Below are 18,125 nucleotides of genomic sequence, written 5' to 3'. Positions count from 1 at the left end.
GCACGGTAACATTTACTCATGAATCCCGGCACGTAGGACAGACACGCACAGACGATTGGCATGCGTCAAACGCCCTATGCGCATAAATGAAAGGCGAGGCGCGACCAGTCGCTTCTCCACAATGTTGAGACCCGGATAATGATGAGGTGCCGCTGACTATACATACCCATGTATTGTTGCCAAATGCGGTACGGTAACATTTACTCATGAATCCTGGCACGTAGGAAAGACACCCAGCTCGCCGCATTCCTAGGGCACACACTGCTTTATCGTGGCCAAGGCGATCGTGCATTGGTCGACATCCCGCTGTCCAGTAATGGTTGTGAGGTGACTCGAAAACCACTCAACACAGGCCACACCTAATTGTTTACCCATAAACTCCCTCTGAAACCTGACGGTTGCTCCAGTGAAAGGTTCCAAGTTTGCGAAAGCGTGGCCACGTGGACGGTTCGCATTTTCCGTCTTACGGTCCTGGCAGGTAAAACAGTTACGGCATGGCCACCACGGAAGAAAGGAAAAGAGATACGCAAGCGTTTGCAAAGGCGACAACGAGACGGTGGTTCGAACGTAGGCATGTAAGACGCGGGTCAAAGTGTAATGCCTGTTCTTATCAGCTTAATATCTGACGCAGCATGTATTTGGACCCAAGATATTAAACCTAATTTTGCAAGTTGACGGAATCCTGCTTCACCTCGGCGGCGGGTCGGCCCGGTATTGCATCAAATTCTGGATCGGCCCAGGGTTTTTGTCTATGGACATCGATCCGCTGGAAGCTAGCCATACACAGCTTCGCTGTAAAAGGTACATTGTCCTGGAAGTTGACTGTGTACTTTTGATTTATGGCCTGAAGCATTCAATAAAATTTCCGAAAACTGGTGTGTCTCTTAAAAAGAATTAGAAACATATAATAATACGTAATAGAAACATAATAGAAGCATAGATACCGCAGTTACGTTGATTGCATCCGTCCAAGTATACAAAGTGGACAAATTTGAAATAATAAATTGTACCTTACTTGAACGGACTACTATCTTTAAAAAGGTTTTGCAAAAGTACTACTCACTGATGATGTATTGGAGAGCAACGTATATTGCATCAAATTAATGCGGTATGATACACGAGTTGATGCAATTTACAGAATTGCGATATCGTTTGTTTTGCTGAGTTAGAGTGGCAAATCTGATAATCTCGTTTTGTGAAAATTTGCTATGTTCCGCAATGTTTATAAACAAATTGACGGGCTAACTAAAGAATTCTCGGCCAACAGACACAAAATTTTATCTGTTCGTTTTTACTGAAAGAAACCCCATCAAGTTTGGTGAAGGGATTGCCGAGTTCGTTTAGAGGCGACGAATCTGAGCGCTGAAACGATAAAATGTAACGCGAACTTACAATGGCGTGTGTTTTAAAGATTCGGGGCACTCATAAATGGAGAAGTTATTGGTGGTTCAATACGCTCCTGATAAAGTAAGTTTTCAAGATTCTGCAAGGTTTCTCAGCGGATATCAAGTTCATGAAATTAAACGAGTGTGTGCTAACTTCCACTTCTGCCTGTACTAAGGACTGTCCCGAGTTATGCAATATGCACATAAGCGCTCAGGCACAGCAAGCAATGTGTGCTAGAAGGTTGGTTGCGCTCCCGATTATTTTTCTGAGTTTTGTTGGCATCAGAATCGGTTTTCTCGCGTTATGTGGAATAACGAATTCTCAGGATTTAGGCGCCAAAATGCCAGTTTAATTATGCGGCACTCCGTAGCAGGGGTTTTAGGAATAATTTTGACCGCCAGGGTGCCTTGACCGTGCCCCAATGCATGACAAGCGGGCGTTTTTTAACTTCGCGTCCACATAAACGGTCCCTGGGGCCGGGATTGGACCTGGCGACCTGGTGCTTAGCAACGCAACACCAAACCACTGCGGCGGGTCTGCCTGAGCGTGCAAATAGGCTGAACGACACTCGCTCTGCCATTACCCTTCCACACCAGCTGTCGTGAATCGCTTTACGGTTTAAACATGACACTTCTCATTCAAGTCAATCTGCTCTCTGTCGTGAGGATGTAAAACGGTTTTCCCTCATGAAAATGACTGTTGAAATGTTGTTGGCATATTGTTGACGAATTGTTGACTCAATAGCCTTTCAACAATACCTAACAATTATTGAAACCACAGAAAAATAATTCAACAGTAAAGTTGTTGAGCAGTTCACAACAAAAAGTCATTGATTAAATTATGTTGGTATATTGTTGAATAGTATTAAGTATTATTGAGCGATTGTTGAGTAGTTTTCAACAATAAATTCGTTAACTGAATTCTATTGACATATTGTTGAATTGTATTGAGTATTACTGAACCATTGTTGAGTAGTTTCCAACAATAAAGTCGTTGAGTAAATGCTGTTAACTTATTGCTGAATAACATTGAGTCACGAGCAATATTGAGTTTCGAAGTATATGTGAAAAACACACGAACATACATATGTGTGCGTCTTTTGCACATATATGTTGCTTTACTGATCACTTGATCACCATTGCATATATACAAGGTGTTGTTTCACGTTACTTGAACTATAGACGTATATACACGTGTTTCAGCTAACTTTACTCAAAGTTAAAAAATTTGCCGATGCACCATAAGACGATGCGACTAAATACATCTTGCTCACTCTTGTATGTGTCACGCTATTCTTGTATTTTTCCTGCGTAGTTAATTAGTCAAGAAAGTTCAATTAGAAAGTTACAATTAGAAAGTTCTAGGCACTTTGTAAAACGTCCGATTAGTCAATTTCTAACTTTCTATCTATTAAGTGTTAGTGTTTTTCAGCTTAGTGCGGATGCCCGCGAAATACAATAAAATATCACCTGACATACCCGCTTGCGCGCCGTGCTTGCAGCGCTCCCAAACGAGCATACCATCGAGCAGGGTGTGTTGCCACTTAAAAGGCGACAGGGCAGTGACGAAGGCGTTGGCTGTGGTATTGACGCCGGCGACGTGCTTCCCTCGCTGCGGTTCATGATGGCGATAAGCAGACGGGTGTTCACACCGGTTAAATGTTATGTTTTCATTTGTGCGCCGAAGGTTTAGGACAGTGCAATCATGACTCGCAAGCGGGCATGTCACGTGGTGCTTTTTGCATTTCGCGAGCATCCGCAGTAAGCGGAAAAACACTAATACTTAACAGATAGAAAGACAGAAACGGTTTATTCGGATGTGTTGCCATCTGCTCTGCAACTTTCTAATTGGAATTTCTTTCCTAACTTCCTTGCTTCAGAAGGTGGTTAATTATGCTTGACTAATTAGCTAATTAAGCAAAACACAGAAATAGCGCGACACGCTACGTACCAAAGGGAGCAACCTACATTTAGTCGCGTCGTCACAGAGTGCACAGAGTTTACACTCGGCCTCAAGTTAGCAGAAACACCCTGCATATATATGCAATCAATATATATATATATATATACATATACATATATATGCAGTTTGAGAAGACAAACGTCCTACAAGCAGTGACAAACAACCAATGATTGGATGCATCCTGCATTTGCATCGCCGTCCATTATAAGGGGCCAGTGCCCTTGCTGTGTGTTAGGAAACGGCGTTGCATGCCTCCATGTTAAATATGGTCAAGGTGGCGGAGAACGTTAACAAAATTCAAGTCCAGGGTTTGACGTGCCGAAACCATGCTTTGATTATGAGCCGCACCGTAGTAAGAAACTCCATATTTATTTTGACCATGACGTAGTAGTTCTCCGGAAACCCGCAAGGCGGAGAGAAGTAATGAATAAATGGAAAATCAGACATCCACCCATTCGTAGCAATTGCTACAAAGGAAACCCATACGGGTTCCTCGAAAGAAAAGCCTCATTGTTGAAGAAAAATTAGTCCTGGTCCGGGACTCGAACCCGGGACCACCGCCTTTCCGGGGCAGCCGCTCTACCATCTGAGCTAACCAGGCGGCTAGCAGATGGCAGGGCGAAGTCGAATTTGTCGACAACACGAAGCAAAGCAAGAGTTTGACGTAGTAGTTCTGCGGAAACCCGCAAGGTGGAGACAAGTAATGAATAAAGAGAAAATCAGACATCCACCCGTTCGTAGCAATTGCTACAAAGGAAACCCATACGGGTTCCTCTAAAGAAAAGCCTCATTGTTGAAGAAAAATTAGTCTTGGTCCGGGACTCGAAACCGGGACCACCGCCTTTCCGGGGCAGCCGCTCTACCATCTGAGCTAAACAAGCGGCTAGCAGACGGCAGGGCGAAGTTGAATTTGTCGACAACACGAAGCAAAGGCAAGAGTTTGACGTAGTAGTTCTGCGGAAACCCGCAAGGTGGAGAGAACTAATGAATAGAGGGAAAATCAGACAAGTCAGAAAGTGCTTTTGGCACGTAAAACCCCAAATATTATTATTATTATTAAAGAACCTACCCTCTCGGCGCTGTGAAGTTGCAACTTGTTGTTACTCGACCGACATCTTGAAATATCTTAAGCCAAAGGTAAAGAAGTTGCCGCAACATCCGTTTATACTGCAGTTATAATAGTGCATTTACTTTAAACTTCCACCAATTGCTTTAAAACCGGCAACATTCAATTACATTCAATTACACCACAAAAATATCCAGTATCTGTGCTGTAGATATCTTTCCAGTACTTGTTTATTTGGAAATTTGAACGCAGTCGCGAAAATTTTCTCTTCATTTCCTAATTTACATGTGACAGTATAGCGGCAACACTGGTTTTTCACTGGATCTTGAGGTATACCAGATAAATTTTGTTTGGTTTTTGTCGAAAAAGCTTCAACTGAAACTGACAGCAAGTTTCACTGCTTTTCTACTGACATCGTTAAAGGAAGACTGCCAGCGCAGACGAAATCACATAAGCATGGTAATAAATTTTAAGCTCTGCGCGACAGTTCCGTAACAAAATATTGTAACGCGATTGTAGCAATGCCCAAGCGATATCTGCAACCACGCGCTGCTGAAAGAATTATCGATAACCTTGACATATTGAAAGAACGCGACGTTTGTGGCGTCGTCGGTAGACTTACAAGGCATTTTCTGCTGTACACAAAACATTTTTTTTTATTTGAATATACTGCAGGCCCTTCACGGCCCGTGCAGGAGTGGTACAGAGACGCAATGGAAAAAAAATCACGATGACAAGTCAATACACTGAATGCAGTTAATAAAAGAGTCGATGTTATTGCAACACACAATATCGTTAGTTAACTTGTTCCACTGGGAAATGGCTGACGGAAAAAGGGAATGCTTGTGAACATTAACGCGACTTCGGGGAAGATAGATTGTTTTGGAGTGATTAAGTCTGGTTGAACGTTTTGGAGGATCTTGGAGGTAATGAGAACGAGCTGTTTGGAAATTACCAAGGTATAATTGATAGATGAATTTTAGTCGCGAAATTGCTCTTCTCTGCGAGAGGGGTTTAGGTTAGCTCTTGCTAGCAGACCCGAGACACTGGACTGCCTTTTGTAGTCCGAATATACAAACCTAATTGCTAATTTTTGTATGCGTTCTATTTTATTTATAAGGCATTTTTGATGAGGGCTCCAGATTAGATCAGCGTATCCTAGGCATGGTCTTATTAGTGTTTTGTACGCGTTTAGTTTGAGGTGTGGTGGTGCTGCACGCAGTCTCCTTTTTAAAAAGGTAAGTTTGCCTATGGCTTTTTGACACATGGTCGAAATATGAGGTTCCCAGTTAAGGTTAGGCGTGAGTTTTGATCTTTTTGTCGGCAGAGTTCGAGTGTGGCCAGAACCAAAGCGCCTCAGTCTGCGTGGATAACAAAGCAGCTGCCATGTTCTTTTTCGCTTGCAAATTAGATGCAACATTTTCAATATGTATCCCAGTTAACTAGGATGCCCCAGATAAGGATATCTTGGAAACCAGCATTCGCCTGTGCCCTCAATTGTGATTTTCAGCCATTGTTGAGCTGTGAATCGAATTACACAACAAAAGTTCGCGCTTTGTCACCACTGCTTTGGTAAGCCAAGACACCTCAGCTCAGTCGCCGTCGTGGATAGTAGCGAGGCAGCTGTTAGGAAAGATATTTTTTCGCATCGAGAATCAACTCGTCCACTTCGAGTTCTCTCAGGAATTAGGACCTTCGTTACCTGCTCGTTCGTTTTACAATTGCTTTACTACTTTCTAATATGATATTGATATTGCTCTTATTGCAACGACGTCTGAGCGCTGCGTTGGTACTCAGAAGCGCACCCTGTTGCACATAGTTGATTCACAAATTTACTCACATATGGAAATGCCACCGCAATCTCTGTTCTTATGCTCTAATTACTTTTCTTTTTCACGTATTCATTAAAGCCACCATGGTCCCCACCAACTGGTACGTGCCTTGGTCAAGTAATATAACTGAGGTAAAAGGTATAGAACCATATAATGATCTCAATTGGTGTAGTAACTTTCGTCACAGTAACGGGGCAGCGATGCAAACGTGCCCTAAGAATCGCTCCTGACGAACGTTTGCAATCCACTGCCCCTTATGGGTCATCAGATTGCGTCATGCGGTACGCGTGCTGTGCATGTCATTCTTTGGCGACAGTATTGTTATTTCGAATCGACTGAGGCGACCTTGTCCGTGCACCTCAACTAGTGGGCCTTCGTGGGCACTGATATCGCATCTCTGTTAATGTTGTCTCTGACGTCATATATATAACGGGTTGGTGACAGTCACCTAGCCTGCTTGAGCTACTGGACCGTTCATTAGGGTCCGCTGTATTAATGCCAAACCGCCAGCGCCATTTGATAGGTGTTTCATGGTGGAATTTCACGCGGACTCCATGCTAATATAACTATGTGGAATTATTAGCTGTTGTACCACTAGGAACTTGCGCTTCATATTTAATGTATCGAAAACAGTGCGAATGTTGTAAAAAAATTTCCTAGCCAAGCCTGTAATACTATTCAGCTCTCCGCTACGAGTACTGTTGCTTCCAATGAATAAGTGCCATTACTACAGGACAAAAAAATGTTGCATCATGTTATTTCAAGTGGACAGAGCGGGTAATTAGGCTAATATATTCAGTTGTATTCACTACACAAGTACAATACGAGATGGGTGATCGTATGCGTATATCTTTCAGGCGAAACTGCGACATCTTTTTGCACTCCGAAATTAAGGAGCAGCTTAATTTTGAATAGTTTTAAAGAACCTCTCACCAGGTTCGGGTATTAGAAACATACAAAGAAAAAAATCATAAGTAGTGCCAAATGCGTCTACAAATATGAAATGACTGCGCGTCGCGAAAAGGGCCTAAATTTCTTCTTCTCTGGAGACGCAGTTCCAGACAGAGTCAGTAGCACCCACACATGCCTCAACGCAAGGGGCAACATTTGCAGCATCACTGGCAGTGGCATGCGACTTTGGCCAATAATCCAATAAGGTGTACGCAATGACATCTCTGGAAATGCGCCTCGAAGCAAAAACGAAAAAAAAAAATAACAAGAACAAAGAGTGCGGGTGGCGAAATTCTATGGGTGGATTATCGTCGTGCTCTGCATAATATTGTGGCTCCTTATACGCGCTTTGCGAGCTGCACGTTCTTGCTTTTCTTCTAATATATGAAGACAGGGCTGCGTATCTCTGGTTTTGTGTTCCACGACGTAGAATCAACGCTCACCTTTCTAGCACGACGCATGTTTGCGTTGCTGTCCGAGAGCAGGAGGAGCTGTGGAGTGGCGAGTGGCTCCCTCTGTTCATTCATTGCACCAATAAACGCACGCTCCTGCGGCAGTTCCGCGGGAGTTGCGCTTCCAGCGCATGAAAGAGGGGACGCTTTGTACCTTGCTGCCTCTGACATGGCCTTCGTACCCAGAGGACCCAGGATGCCCGCATTATTGTTTGGTCATGTGACTCTTCCTCAGTGAACTATTACTACTTATCTCCCACACATACCCTAATCATAATATATTGACACGTGTACTTGTTGATGTGCTTGAGCTCTTGGCTGAAGTTGGTTAGCATCATTTCCGCCTTAACCCCGTGGAGTCGAGCGATCCCTCTTGCGACGCAAATTTCACGGCCGAGTAGTAGACGTTGGTCACCCTAAATGACGCCTTCTACGTCAGTGGGTGTTCCGGGGACGACGGAAATAATAATGCTGGTCTGAGGCGGGAGGCTCGTTTCATCTTTGTGCACACTCAAGGCGTGGTGACTACGAGAGCTCTCTGGTGGTGTCGCTTGGTCTTCGGACAGCGTTATCGACTTCGACTTCAGGTCGAAGATTGCGCCGTGTTCTTTCAGAAAGTCGATGCCGAGAATTACGTCTCGTGAGCACTGTTGGATGGTTAACGAAGGTGGCAGGGTAAGTCCAGTCATGAATGGTAATTCTTGCGGTGCACATTCCAGCCGGTGTTATTAGGTGTCCTCCAGCGGTCCGAATTTCAGGGCCTTCCCATGCAGTCTTAACCTTCTTCAACTGGGCGGCGATGGATCCACTCATGATGGAGTAGTGGCTCCGTTGCCTACGGAAGTCGCCTAGCACAGGCGAATCGGCGAATGACGAGCCAGATGCTTGCATCATTCGTCAGACACACAGCCGAATCGAGAGAGACCGGCCGCGCATCTGAGCGTTGGCCTGTTGGTTCACCCGTCTGCGTTTTTCTATTCTTGGATTTAGCCTGGTTTGCTGGGCTCCAGGCGAATTCTGGCTTTCCTTCTGAACTTCGACATGGCACCGCTTCACTATTGGATTATGGCAAGGAGAGAAATTTTGTTCGACAGTCTCCGACGCTTTTCAACCAATTAGGCTTACGGCACGGCACTGAGGCTAGACTTGTGACGCAGTTAACGAAAAGCAGCGCGGCCCTCATGGCGCAGGTAATTTGAATTAATGAATCGTATTGGGAGATGTTTGCGACGCTTTCTATGAGCCCCAATACCACTTTAAGTTATTTAGGTAGTTTTAGGGCACGCTAGGCACACCGGGTGCTGTGAGACAGTTTTGCGTTTACTGAATCTTACTGCGGCAAGTTTTGGCGCTTTCTCTGGCCCCAAACATTATTGTAACTAATTTCGTTAGTTTAGGGGGTACTTTTCAAGCGCAGTGAGTGCGCCTGGCGCTGTGACGCAGTTAGCGAAAAGCAGCTAGGCCATGGTGCGCAGTTTCGCGCTTTAATGCGCTGACTAGACAATTTCCTGGCCCTATCTCTGACACACAACATTGTTGAAAATTATTTTCGGTATTTTTTTGTTACTTATGAGGCACGCTCGCCGCGCCTGTCATAACGCAACGAAAGGTAGCTCGGCCGTAGTTACAAAGTTAGTTTGGCGCGTACTGAATCTTACTGCGACGAGCTTGCGACAATTATGGCCCCGCCACAATTTAAACCTTCTTTCCGACTCACGCTCGTCGAAAACGCGACGAGCAACTGTCAAGAGTGATAACACGGGAATATGTTGCTTGCGCCGGCAGAACGCGCAAAAGGTAACGCCAAGCAGCTCGAAGGCCAGGAACAAGTAACTCGAAAATCGCGCGCAGAAAAGCGAAACCGGAAGTGTGGTTGAGGTAGTAACGCCGGCGGCTTGGTGCACTGCAGTCAGTTGGGCCGCTGGGCTCTATGGGAGTGACCACTCTTGTTGTATTCATTTATCTATGGCTCCACTGTGTGGCAGTGAGATAGTCGGCGATGTCACGTGGGCGTTCACGTTGGTTCAGGCGCGGTGCGTTGAAGGCGAACCCTCGCAGTCCCGTTTCGCGGCAAGGGCATTGGCGACAGATGCACGCAGCACCTGCGCCAGATTTCACGTGGTGGTGACGGCGAAGAACGCAAAACGGTGAATGGCGAAATTAGCGGTTTACTGGCCGCACTTGTACCCACGAAAGCAAGATACACTTAAAGCAAAACGATAGCGGCGAACACTGTCGGCGATCGTCGGAAATTTAATCAGCGGGTTAAGCGCATCGGATTTGTAAACATCAGTCGTCGATAGTTCCAGATTAATCGCTGGGACCCGCGTGTCTTCCTCAAAGTTCTACGCCATTCGCGTCGCGCATACATGAAATCAGATTACACAATGTTCGGCGACAGTTAGTGGATGGAACCCTCGATAACATTGCAGAAGCTTCCGACGCATGCAGGCGCGTCCTGCGCTGTGCAATAACATTTGTTAGGCGTTGAAACTTGGTCACACGATAAAGAAGAACAAGTAACGTGTCATTATGGTTTAGTACATCATTATTGACTTACTTCGAAGGATTTTTAAGCGAAAACCTGATTTTTAGGCTGTAGCGATATATTTAATTAGACATTGCGTGACTAAGGAAAGTTACTTATAAAACGCTTCGCACTAAAAAGCCGAGACAGTGTTTTTCACGTGAACGTTGCGCAGTGCCTCTGATTCCTTGTGAGAGGAGGGAAAGGAGCGACGTTTGGGGGCGCTAGTTGACACAAAGCGAGGAAGTGTGTCTGTTGACAATAACGATCGTCACGTGGCGCCATGGTAAGGGAACAGTGCCTTCTACCTTGTCAAATAATGAGGCGATTTGAGGGATTGCTTTGTAAAACGCTCTCTAGACGGTACCTCACACCTTCAGCTGTATTGTGACAATTGTGACAGGCGCTTTGCAGAGTCCGAATGGCATCACTTCGAAATCGTAGAGCCCGTCCGAGGTGGCAAGTGCCGTTTTCTCCTTGTCACAGTCGTGGTTCAAGAACGAAGTTTTGGCTACTTTGGAAAAGTCAAAGGGATGCTGCGGAGTTTGTGAGAATGGTTGCCCGTATTTTAATCACTTATCTGATCGTAGTTCTCGAACTAGTCTTGGACATCTTCACTTCGTAAGCAAGCGAACACTTGGGGACCACGCCGACGGCTGCTGATGATCCAAACGGAAGAAGGCCGCAATGAGACGGCACCGTGACTTGTACAGGGTGGGTTTTGACAGGAGATTGCAGGAAATGGTGGAGGTGATGCGACGACACGAGCGGAATTCGAGAGAGAAGACATCGGGAACGTGAAGCATCTTCAAAGATTTCGACCCATGACGACAGAGAAGTCGCCGCTGGTGGGCATGATCACATGTACAGTTGAGGAAGATTACGCGCCAATATCGTGCCCAGATTATTATTATCTTTATTATCTTTATTATTATTATTTGTTTTTGTTTGCGGTCACCATCGCCACCCTATATTGCTTGACCGGTATGAGGCAGGCACAGCCCAGCGATCAAATGGGGAAACAAAAACTGATTCATTGCAGTTCCTAAATTTGGCGTTCATCGAACATTACGTCGAAAATTTCGGGGGGTTCATGTGGACAAGTTCAACAAAGTGTGAGCTTCTTGGATAAGGATCCGCTTTGCGGTGTTGCCGAGAATGTCCATTTCGACAAAAGCAATCCTTCCGCTGGGGTGGATCACTCGGGGGTTCATTAGGATGACGTTTACCAGCATCGCTAGGGCCAGAAACCTACGAGAAACGACTCTATCAGTGACAAGTTCAAGTTTATTGTTGTTAATCGCACGTACTTACCTAAACGGGCATAGAAGTCTTATGGAGCATGAGGGGGTCCCAAAGTAGAAACTTTCAGGGGACCTCCTAACATCAGGGCATACTTAAGGGTATCCATAGAGCATGCAGTGATGATACGAGCATGAAATGGTGAAGCGAAAATGTCGAGCATAAAACTAAATCTGATGGCCAAGAATGTTGCAGAATTTCGCCAATTCCTCCAAATTTTGTTTTTTTCTTGCAGCTGTATTGTGCGTAAATGCGGATAAGAAAAAGTCGTTCTCGGGGTAGCTTGACCATTGCTCGTAGTACGTTAGTGTGCCAGCACGAATTGATAAGACAAATGAAGACATGTAAAACAATAAAGGCGCGAATCTGCGCACGTCGCGCATGTGACTTTCTTGTCCTGCTGTAACACTCCATTTTCAAGAACAATACATGCAACATACTGATATTCGCGTGGAGTTTATATCATATCTGCGGCCATCAAAGCACTGTGACGGTCAGTATATGTGGGCTTGGTTCAGGAAAGAGGAAATTCATATATTAAAAACTAACGTTTTTTCGACTTCTTGCATTCCGCCTTCTTTTTGCACATATGTCCATGAAAAAGATGTCCAGTATTTACATCACCAAGGTGGAGTTCAAAACCATGGAAAAGAAAAGGTGTTAAAATATCTGCAGAGCCCCTTGCTTCTTTCTTTTTTGTTTCGAATAATGAAAATATGAGTCTCACTTTAGAAAAAAAGATATGCAAAATTCTTGCGTACTCAATACGCTTTTCTTTTCTAAAGTGGGATTTGCATCAGTAGGAACATTAACATATTTGAGGATGTGCTAACACAATTGGGAGATCTAACTACGAGTGGTGAACATAGATGTCCAGCTAGGTTGTTTCCTTAGCATTTTTGTTCACTACGCTGACACGAGTGTTTGTCCTTAGGGGGTGTTCATACAAACACATGCTCAAGCATAGCAAGTGTCAGAAGACCCCTGTACTCCGCTTCGTCCGTAACATGCAGCACTGTGGAGGAAAGCAAGACTTCTTTCAGTATAGCTAGGTTCGCACCAAGAAATAGTTGGCTGTTTTCACCAAGAATTATCCGAAATTGTTCTGTATTTACGCACAGTAATAACTTCATCAGGTTTTAAACCACAAAAATAGACAAAGCGTGTTACACGGTTGGAAACACGTTGTTTCGGATTACTTTGCTTTGCGTTGTTTTATTTTTCAGGCTTTCCATTTCCATACTGCAGCCTCACGCCCAGGCTCAAGTTTACGAAACGCGCGGAGTTTTACATTTTGATTACCGAACATCTTACGTAGCTTCAACAGCGTGGCAGACTAAGTAGGAAACAGGTGGTGGTAACAACTTTATTGACACTCTGCTCAGTTATGATCTGGCAGGCCCGAATCCTAGGATGGCCCCTCACGAGGAGCCACCCTTTCGGCCCAGGCAACGAGGGCTTTTTGTAGTTTCTCATCCGGCGTTCTGAGCAGCTCCTCCCACGCCTGTTGTGAGGGAGCTGGTAGGAGCGACCTTGGAGGGGGTAAGCCCTCGAACCCCCAAAGAATGTGATTTTGGGTAGCCAATGTTTGATTTGTGCAGTTTTTACATATTGGGCTCCATTTCCCGTTGGTAATTATGGCCAGCCAATGTGGGCTGGGGAATGACTTAGTTTGGATTCGACGCAGGATCGAGGCTTGCGCTCCCGGGAGGCTTGCGTTTGGAGGTGGGTAGATTCGCCTTTTTTGCTTGTAGTAGTTTGTTATCTCGTGTTATGTCGTCGGTGCCTCATCCATGGGATCAGAGTCTGAGGGGCACAACTCCCGGTTGATTAGACCTAGGGCTACCCAGTGCGCCTCCTCATTCCCTTGATTCCCCGAATGGGCAGGGACCCATACGAGTGCAATAGTCTTTTCATTTGTAAAGTCCCGTAGGACTCGCGCTGCACAGACGCCTATGCTGCCTCTCGAAAAGTTTATTGCCCTTTTGGAGTCGCTTATAATAATTTGCATGGGCTGCTGAGCACGAGGTCGCGGGATCGAATCCCGGCCACGGCGGCCGCATTTCGATGGGGGCGAAATGCGAAAACACCCGTGTGGTTAGATTTAGGTGCACGTTAAATAACTCCAGGTGGTCAAAATTTCTGGAGTCCTCCACTACGGCGTGCCTCATAATAATAAAGTGGTTTTGGCACGTAAAACCCCAAATATTATTATTATTATTATTATAATTTGCACGGAGGGATTCATGATGGCAAAAGCAATGGCTGTCAGTATGATCCTTAGCGCGTTCGGGCCGTCTGTAGAAACGCAGCTGTGGCATTTCGATACGAGCGGAATTAAAAAAAAATGCGCGTGATTTCTGTGTGCTTTAAACACTATGAATGACTCTGGAGGCCTTGACTAAAGTCCCTTCGAAGGCAAGACGCATATCTCTCAGTTGTCAAACCATGTCAGTCTTTACCGTACGTTATCAACTTATCAAGGCCTTTTCGTCTCGCCATCTGGCGTAAATTCGCACATGCTGTATTTTTATACGTGTTAACAGCAGTATTTTAGTATTACTGTTCTAACATTTACCGCCATGCCTCAAGCGCATTCATGCATAATGTATTGTGTAGGGCGCGACAAGAATGATTACAGAAAACGTGATCAGCAGCAAACAAAGCGTGTCGGATACCTGCAGGCTTCTCTGTGTTAATGCACTGCTGCGTCTTGTGATAGCATTTCTTACCAGCTAAACACCAGCGGGTAGCTACGGTGGGACGAAATCGCAGTAGCCTTTCAAGTCCTGTTTTTGTAAACAGCGGTTCGATCATCTTTGTCCGTGTGAATTTGACCAGCAGTTGTGGAATGAAGATGTATGTAGTTGTAACATATGTAAATGACGGGGGCTTGTCGAAACTTGTTCGACAAGGGAACTTTTCTGAGGAACATCTCGACGAGGAATCTTGTCGAAATATCAGCCTCAGGCACAGACGTTTCTTGAACGACAGCTACGGATCACTTCATGTCTACAGTTCGGGAGACTGTTTTGTTTCGATCTACGTGATAGTGATGCTCATGCTCGAAGAGCTTGCGCAGATGCAAACCTTCGTGCGTTGACCATGCCTACAACAGGTGCGAATTCAGTCCATGACTGGGACCTGGGGTCGGGTTCTTGATGACTCTCTATCTGCAGGACCTCCTTCTGTATGTAACTATGTGTAATGACATCATATATAGAATAATATAGCCGCTGCCATGACACGCACTGGCTATGATGTTTACTGGTGTTCTGCTGAGGAGCAAGAGGTCGCGGTTTCGGCTTCCGGCTTTGGCGACGATATTTCGGTGGAGGCGGTGTGCAATAAAATCCCATGCACTCTGCATTTGGTGCAAAGCGCAGGAGTGCAAGTAGTCAAAATGGATCCGGAGCCCTCTACCACGACGCCTCTGAGAGCCCTAGTATGGGTTTGAGAGTTTGAAAGTTTATTTAACGAAACGTTGACCGATATTGCTCTATCAAAGGAGAATAATAAACTTGATTCTGATACTGCGTAACCGGCCTCGATGGTCAGACTCGGGAAAGGCACGCCTTCTACGCACAGTGTGCAAGCCGTCGCCCTCGTAGAAAGGCCCACAATGGTGATTGCCGTGCCGTTGTGCAGAGTGCTGTGCAGGTTGCAGTACTCCTTCTACAGCAGAAACTCTAACAGGGCGGCTGCCTTTTGAATAGCCGCCAAACGAAAGCACCGCCACACTCGCAGGTCAGTGCCTGCGAGTGTGGCGGTGCTTTCGTTTAGATTGATAGTTTACCTGAGACTGTGCTGTCCAAGCACGCACGATGCACAACGCGCCTCTGTGTTCTTGCTTCAATCATCTCTCTTCGCAAAATGGTCAAGATGCATTTTGTCTTGTTTACGACTTCACACTCCTGCTACACTGTAGCCCGTACAATGCCCAATATAATTTCTGTTCAATTTCTGCTGATGACGAGGTGCGTATAAATTAGGCCATAAAGGTATGCTAGACCTGCTAATGGAACTGGAAAGAATTATATGGCAATATAACTAATTTACTTATGTAATAGCCATAGGAGATGGATATGCACGACATCATTATCAATGTCTGAAAAGGATCAGTTTTATCAACTGCTTGCGAAAGTTTGATCCCGTAATTTTGTCAGTCGGTGTCTTTCCGAGTGATGCGTTGTAACCTTAATGTACAATGAGAGTACGCTCAGTTGCATGACGCATGCAATGGTTCGATTTAGCGGCTGACTCAAACGTGTGCTCATGTGGCTCGACATATAGCTTTTGAACGCATCCAGAAAGTTCCCCATAACAGAAACCATCAAGGAATCAGCGGTATTCCCCTTCTTTCGATCTTACGGTGCTGTGGGTGAAACGTTTTTCTTTTCGGGACGGCCTGTGCGGTTTACTGTGCAGCCGGTAGGCTTTGTTTTGAAGGAAAAAATAAACGCTGGCAGCAAGCAAGTGGGTGCTGGCCCGCCCTTCGGGACAAGGCCAGCGACTTCCGGCGACTTCACGCCCGCGCGCTCGAAGCGTGATCCAGCAATTGTTTAGCAGAGGTCGGTAGCAGTAGCTTCTAGCATTGCTCACCATTCGTTATCGTACGCAAATAATAATATTAATATTTGGGGTTTTACGTGCCAAAACCACTTTCTGATTATGAGGCACGCCGTAGTGGAGGACTCCGGAAATTTTGACCACCTGGGGTTCTTTAACGTGCACCTAAATCTAAGCACACGGGTGTTTTCGCATTTCGCTCCTATCGAAATGCGGCCGCCGTGGCCAGGATTTGATCCCGCGACCTCGTGCTCAGCAGCCCAACACCATAGCCACTGAGCAACCACGGCGGGTGTCGTACGCAAATGGATGAGCGTGCTACATTGTCAAATTGCCGCGATTACCGCCGATTTATCCAGAGTGAACGATAGCACCCTTCGTGGGCCTAATTTCTGTCATTCGTACCTAAGGCCAGCAGCCGAACGTGATCTCTATGTCACTTCCGTTGTGTTGTATATTTTCTTCGTTACAAACTCAGGTGTATATGGATAGATCGATGACATGTTTACGAGATAGAACAGCTCTTTGATCTGGTTCGGTCGTCAAGCAGTGTAAAAGGCTGGATATGATTGGTTTTGGTGTCAGCCATCATAGAAGGTAGGCGACGCCATGCCAGAGTTAGACAGGGAGCGCGGCGAACTAATGTTCCGCTATACCAGCTTTGTTAAGCAATATACAGGTAGGACTGTAATTTAGCCCTCCACTCCCTCGCACCGCGCGCAGTCTGCGACTTCTTGCAACGCCAACAACACCACCGGCTCAGCAAGCAAGGTAAATATACTGGTAGCGAAGCTTCCATAGAAGTCCATACGTCCAAACATGCACTTTGATAGGCGGTTCATGGGCCTTAGCCACATCTGCGTGATGAAGGAACACTTCCGGTGCAACAAAAAAGAATGTGACGTCATATCCGCTAAAAACAGTAGGGACGTTGCTTTTGTTGTCAAAGGTGGCAAATTTGTTGTGGCCTGGGCTTAAAAGTGTATCTTTAAAGGCCTCGCAATTCCGACTTGATCGACGTCTCGAGCTTCCGAGCTTTTAGCGCTTCAACTGATGCAGCAATACGTCAGGCCTACAGGTGTCGAAATCTCACACCATGCGCAGTGTACCGTTTTTTTTTTTTGCTGGCAAGGAAAGCTTTAGGTGTTGACTGCCAGTCGCATCGTCGGACGGCAAGCGCATCGGCCAGCACAGCCGCACGAAGGTCGCTAAACAATTATCTGGTGGTCGTAACTCACTACTTTTCACTGAACATGCTGAAAAATGATGAAACACAGCTCGGAAAATCCACGCCACCAGGATTCATATAAACGTTCATAGCCGAAAGAACAAAATGTGCGAGGGGGCCAGATTAGATGAACCTTACGAGCAGGCCTTTCTGCACACTTCTAGAGTTGCATTGTACTAAGGCGGTGTGGACATTTATGTCGGGCACTGAAAAATTTAAATTTGATGTTAATCATCCAATAAAAGAGAGGTGTCTGATTTCCTAGTCGTTCGTACATAACATTTGTTATCAACTTCGTTTTCTTTGAATGAAAGCAAACTGTATTGTCTTATTTAAAAAAAGGCTTTTTCTTTACAATATTTCTTTCCTCGTCACAAATTCGGGCTTTCAGTACTGCACAATCTTATTTTCTGTCGGTACGTTAAGATAGAGGAAGGAAGACAAAGAGCGAAAGCGCTTCACGAGGTTCATGCCCCTTTTTTATCAGGCAGCGGTAAGTAGTGACTGACATTCTCGCTGGAACAAAAGAAATGCAGTTGAGCTTGCGCTGTAAACAGTAATAGTGAAGAAAAAAAAGGAACTGCAAGCGCAGTAACAGAAAGCCTAGCTAGCAGAAGAACCAGTTTTCAGCGGCGCATACTGCAATTTCGCGTATTATCTTTCACTGCTCAATTTAAGGTACATGTGTCGAGATTCTGGCTTGAGTGGGAATCGGCGTGATAACACATATAAGCGCATACGCTTCTCTAACGCGTTTGGGTATGGGCAGACATTGGCGGGGCGTGCGGAGCTAAAACGAATGCTGAAGCAGGCGTGCGCTTGTTATAATGTAGAAATTTCCGGCCATATA

At 45.5% G+C, this 18,125-nt stretch overlaps 1 pseudogene; it reads left to right on the top strand.

The window, feature by feature from the left end:
- Nucleotides 1-573: 573 nt before the first annotated feature.
- On the top strand, nucleotides 574-745 carry LOC142558648 (U2 spliceosomal RNA; annotated as a pseudogene).
- The last annotated feature ends 17,380 nt before the right edge of the window (nucleotides 746-18,125 follow it).

The sequence above is a fragment of the Dermacentor variabilis genome, chromosome 9, assembly GCF_050947875.1.
Source record: "Dermacentor variabilis isolate Ectoservices chromosome 9, ASM5094787v1, whole genome shotgun sequence".
Taxonomy (NCBI): domain Eukaryota; kingdom Metazoa; phylum Arthropoda; class Arachnida; order Ixodida; family Ixodidae; genus Dermacentor; species Dermacentor variabilis.
This window is presented reverse-complemented; position numbering and strand designations above follow the sequence as displayed.